Source organism: Gorilla gorilla, chromosome 3, assembly GCF_029281585.2.
Source record: "Gorilla gorilla gorilla isolate KB3781 chromosome 3, NHGRI_mGorGor1-v2.1_pri, whole genome shotgun sequence".
Classification (NCBI taxonomy): Eukaryota; Metazoa; Chordata; class Mammalia; order Primates; family Hominidae; genus Gorilla; species Gorilla gorilla.
The window spans coordinates 99,787,782-99,793,920 of NC_073227.2; the positions used below are offsets into that span (position 1 = coordinate 99,787,782).

The 6,139-nt window shown below is 34.8% G+C and overlaps 1 long non-coding RNA gene across 2 annotated transcripts in view; it reads left to right on the forward strand.

Moving 5' to 3' along the window:
- The window catches only part of LOC101130479 (uncharacterized), a 93,052-nt gene that overhangs the window by 31,171 nt on the left and 55,742 nt on the right, over window positions 1–6,139 (forward strand). The gene's annotated exons all lie outside the window — the stretch shown is intronic.

Here is a 6,139-nt window from a genome sequence, read left to right on the forward strand (position 1 = left end):
AAATAGAGAGCCTGCTATCCGTCTCAAAGGAATACCATTATTTCCGTTGTCTCTATCTGGGCTATTGCAGCATTTCTACCAACCCATTTACTCTTGAGAAGAGTCCTCGGGTGATTTCCATCTCACAGGCTGCCTTAGGATTTTCCTTATTAGTTAATCTTGCATTAAATATTGTAGCATAATAGTTTCCTTGAGACAGCCACTTTGGACTAGGATAAGTTTTTAAGATTTCATTTCAAACATAAGACTGAGTATCTATCAGGCAAAAAATACACTGTATCAAAAAACGAATAAATAAAACAAGCCCACCATTTAAAAACCACTAATAAGAAATGTTCAAAGTATGTCCAATGTGATGAAATACTAAATGTTTTAAGGATATTAAATAGTGATTCTATATATCTTATTAAAAGTACACCTATCAATTGCTAAAAAGATAAAGATATGATTCAACACTAGTTTCTACCAATGTATTTCCCTTACTCTACATCATCAAAACAGTAAGCTGTTTGCTGGGAAATGGAAGTAATATCTTATGTAGAACTGGAAGCTATAATAATTATTGAAAAATAAGACTATAATTGATATTCAAAATGTTTTAGAAATTCTAGATTTCTAGAAATTCAAGATTTCTAGATAGGCACAAAATAACTTTGATAGTAGCATAAATAATTTATATTACCCTGATAAAATACTCTTTATTTTCCAAAAAAAAAAAATCCCCACAATAACAAAGGACACTATGTCCATAGTCCAAGTGCAAAAGAAAGTGCATATATTTTCTACCTAAAATATTTGGATTTCATTGCGCTCTATGCTACTCTAGTCATTGTATTTTGTATAACCCCTTATCAAAAGCAACATTTTTTTGTGGCCCCACTGTAAGGTAAGCCCCTTACTCTCAAGTTTTTTACAACCTATTTGGATAAGAACTATTTTCATTTATCTGTGATAGAGTCTGACTGAACATCTATACTGTGCAGTACACGGCGAGGAAGGAAAGCATATTGTCCCCAATTTTCAACAGCTCATTTACTCTACACTTTTTCAAGTAATTTTCCATATTTCATTCTTAATTTGTCTTGTAATTCCTATGACATAATGAAGGTAAGTATCCTAAGAGAAAAATGGAAGCCTGGAACATATAAGAGAAAAAAGTTTACAATTAATTAGCAGAAAATAAAATATTAAAGACTAAAAGGAGGTCTTCTCACTGGACCAGAAGTCTGTTCTCTGTTTTGTCTTGCTTCTTGTCAATGATAAAATTTCTCTGGGTAGGGAAAAAAGTCTGAAAAAAAATTTTAACCATACACATACACAAAAATGTATAAAAAATCCTAAGCATATGGAATGCTAAGGAGCAAGAAGTTAGAAGAAGTTGTGTCTATAATTTTAGTAGGCAATTGGTCTGTGGGATTATGTCAAAATTACTTTTAGGGAGAACAATTAAGTGTGTTCCACTTCCATGGTGGAGTCATAAAAGAGATCTAAAAGTATTAATTTGCCAAAATTATATGACGAAATGCAGTGATTGGTTTAACCAAGGTAATTATTTTCCAGTTTTTCAGAATGGTTTTCCCTTGGGGTGCTGTAACAAATATACCATAGATTAGGTGGATTATACAACAGACATTTATTTCTCATAGTTCTGGAGTCTGTGAAGTCCAAGATCAAGGTACCAGCAAATTTGACGTCTGGTGAGGAGCTTCCTACTTGTTTGCAGATGGCCACCTTCTTGATGCATGCTCACATGTTTGAGAGAGAGATCGTATCTCTCATGTTTCTTGTTATAAAGGCACTAATCCCATTGATGAGGGCTCCATCTTCATGACCAAATTATTTTCCAAAGGCCTGACCCTCAAATACCCTTACAATAGGGATTAGGGTCTCAACATATGAATTTGGGGTTGGGGAACACAAATATTCAGTCCATAGCAAGAATTGTTTAGTAGACCCAGGGATAGAGTTTTCCTGAATTATCCAGTAGGCATAACAAGCATATGCTACATGCATCAATAAAACAGAGACATCAACAAAATTTTTTTAAGAATTTAACATTTAATTTTAAAAAAAGAACTTAGTACTTTAAGGAAGAGAAACCAAATGTTGTAAAGCTTCTTTACACTCATTTCATCATTTAGTATTTTTTTTTTTTGTGGTTAACTATTTTGTTGTGGGTAGGGCTCTCTTGTCTTTTCTATCCTTATGTCTTTTCTAAAGATCTTAATAACAGAGAGCTGGCAAACAGTGTGGATCCATAATGTTTATGGAAGACATTAGGCACAAGAAAGAGTCCAAGAATGCTCAGGCATGTGCAAAACTGGAGAAGTAACACAGAAGCAAGGAGAGATCATGCTGAATAGGCATTGACAAAAATGGTTATATGTGAAAGGACTTCGACAAGACCAGTCTCTTATTTTAGTTCCAACTTTATGAGTTACTAGCTCTGCGACCTTAGGAAGCTACTTAATGTCAGATTCCTCATTGGTAAAATAGGGGAACAACACAAAGGGCTATATTAAGATTTAAATAAAAAGATGCATATAAATAAATAAATTCTTACACATAGTAAGTGCTCAGGGCCACTTCCCTGCTAAATTTATTATTACAAAGGCCTTCCAAATTCTATCCTCGTGCCCCTCCATGTCCATGAAGGATGGAGTATGTGTGATCTGAAAGGTTATTAATATTTAAAATAAAAACCCTGCCGAGTTGGAGCAAAACATCACAAATAAATTACCTTCTATCAGCAGTAGTTTCTTAATTGGAATTATATTACCTTATCATTTGCTCATTTATATGTAAATGCTTACTTGTGTTCATATCCTGCCACTATTTTCACATATGCAGCTCTTGTTTATTCATGGAAGGGGGGATGTAAAACATTAGTAAAGAATATGAAATTCAGAAACGATGGCCAATCTTCATTTAAAACTATTTTTGCTAATAGTTTTAATTTCCTTTCTTCAAGTATATTTTTTGAAGGATCAAGCTATGACTAAGAAAGAAATGGTCTCTGCCCTTGCTGAGTTTATGTTGGAGCTAAATACTAATTCATGCATCGTAACACTACCTCAGTCATAGTGTGCAGGTTTCCAAAAGATAGTATAGAAAAAAGACCTACCAGAAAAAATGTACTTTGGGTTTCAGTTTTCTAATTATTTTTGCAACTCATATTTCCAAAATGTAGAAAAGTTAACACACTTTCAAAGATTCCCCTCTTTTTTTTTTCTCCAGGAATCTTTCCTGGCAGTTACAAGTTCAGAATGCTTTTGTGCATTCCAAGCAGTCTTGCCCAGATTCTGCCACCTGTTCCATCATTCTGGGTATATTTAGGGTATAGTTCTTTTCCATATGGGCAGTGTAATTCCATTAAGTAGCAATCCAGCATAATTTTTTTTTAACGTTAAACCTCGAGAGTTAATCGTCCATCTGTGTGTAATCATCGATTCCATTAAGCCTTATGGCCTTGTCAGATTATCAAACATTTTAAACAGTACTCCTTTCTTCGCAGGAAACACATTTGATAATTAAGGGCATGATGGAATCTAAGTTTTTGAGTCTGACTCCAAGGACCCACAGTGGCTTATGTTAATCCTGAGTCAAACTTCGCCTCCTCTAGATCACTGAGCTTTGACTACAACAGGACGTGTCGTCGATCTCGTTTAGCCAGATTTCCAAACAAGCAAGATATGATGTTTAGATGTCAAAGACAAATCAAATGTTTCACTGGTTTTGTTTTCACCTGCAAGGTGTACTTTCAAATTTCTGTTCGCGATGACTGAGTGAGTCATGAATCACATGAGTATTGAAGAGAGCAGTCCTCGGCTATAGACTGTGTGTGACACAGACTTCTTGCTTGTTTTTATAGGTTTCTGTTGTCTCTTATTGCAGAAGAGACTCAATTTTCAGACTGTCAATGAGGAACTTCATAGAAGGAGGTAGTGTAGGTGGGTTTCTTGTCAAACTGAATTTGAACTTTGATTTTTTATGAAGTGAAAAATACTAATAATTGTCCACAAAATATTGCCGACTTTAAGTATTTTTGTCCTTATCTTGTTTATTAAGCAGGGATGAGCACAAGTCAAATGAGCAGAGGCTGGAGAAAATTAAAATCAAGAATTCTCACTCCAAGTCACAAAGTACAATCACGATGTGTGACCGGGGTCTTGAGAGCATTAATTTCCCATTCCCTTGACAACGAACTCTCCTAATGTATGTATTAAAGACATAGGATATAGTACTTATTATCAGCATATCATAAATCTTCCATTAAAATAATACAAATAAAGCACTGTGCCTAGGCCACTGGAAAGAAAACTGTTGCATAATTGACAGGCTGTATTTTTTTAAATCAAGTAATAGAAAATTTTGTTGCCTTCCACAGTCTAAATCCCAAAACCATCTAGTTATTTGTTCGGTTTCACTTATTTTATTTCAATGTGAATATTGAAATGTTTGTCTTCAGTCTACCAAAATATAAATAATCAAATTTATATTAAATTGTGTATTTTATTTCCTGATACAAAACAAAGACCTTTTTATGATCGTGTAGGGTGTCTGGACCCAGGGAAAGTAGGCTTTGTATGGTCTGGTGGCTGAAGAACTAGACGCACAAAGGGAGAATCTTGGCCTTTGCAGAACAGCAGGTCTGGACAGCTTAGTTCACTGCACAGCCAACTCAGAAGCCCTTCCGGAGCAAATCTGGCCCAGAAGGCTGCACATATTTTTGCCTGGATAGACCTCTTCATGTTCAACAGGAGCCTCTGCAGCGATGATGGGGTCCTCCATATTGCTCACACAAAGCTACAGTATGGGACAGGAAATCTGGCTCTTTAACCCTCTGGCTGCTGCACATGACTATTTGGCTAGCAAAGCAGAAAAATGTCGACAGCCTAAGGTTTAAATGATTAGTAACAGGTTTTTGAGTGATTTTCCCAGAATGTGCTAGTATAAATAGAGGACTGTGAAAGTGTGGTTTGTGGTATTTTTTTTCTTCCTTTTGATATTGTGGCTTGTTTGTTTCCATTTCTTTTCATGACACATTCCTTTTTATGACTGTACACCCACGCCAAATACCCAAATGCAGGCTTGAAAGGGAAGGTGCTCACCTCAAAGCACTTCCTGATTAGGAATCAGGTGTCTACATCCAGAATGCTGACAGGCTTTTTAACTCTCCAAAAATTGATCCATTGTGGTGAGTTATTTTGGCTTATACCCTAGATTTTGTTTATAGGCTGGAAGAGACAGACACGACTATTAGTACATTATTACTTACTGCAATATTTGAGAATTTTCTTCTTAATGAGTACATAGGCCACTTATTAACAATGTGATGCCTTACTTAAGAAGCAATACAGTACTTTATTTTTAAATTTTTAAATGTTTCTTTTCTATATTTACTATTATTATATTTTAAAAAACATGAAACTGACAAATAGATTCATATCCTGGGTGGTTTGATAAATGTTACTTATACATTGTAATAGAGAGATTAAAAATATGACATTTAATGAGTAGAAATGGCACCAAATAATGCAAAGCTTTGAGCGTATTTTATTGAGATAAATCATATTATATCAACTTCAGCAAACACGGGTTTCTTAAAATGAATAATGACAATCCTCTGTTGGGAAAACCGTTCTGTTCAGTAACAAAGCACAGGTTTTGAAATGAAGAGCATTGTTTTGAAAATATTTGCAGGAACCAGTCATTAGCTCCTGTATGTGTTATGATATGGATACAGGGCATACATTATGATATTCTATGTCTCAGTATGCATTTTTTGGTTAAAATAAGATTTTCTACTTTTTTAGTATGAAAGAAAACTGAAGCATCTGAATATGGGAAACCTCCAGGACTTACATAAGTGAATGAAAGAAACCAGCAGGCCTCTGATTTGTATTTGTCACTATTCTTATCTAGTTGGCATTTTATGTTGGTAATCACCACAAGTTTTCTTGTAAAAGCCATGTAAAAAGTACCATATTTAAACAAGAAAGGACAGAAGAAAAAATAGTGCGTTTTCTTAGCACTTATACAGGTGCTGCTTTTCCCAACTTAGGAAAAAAAACCTCTTTCTAGCCTTTAGAAAGACTATGCATTTCACTGAAGACAAAGCCCAATCTCCCACTGCCCC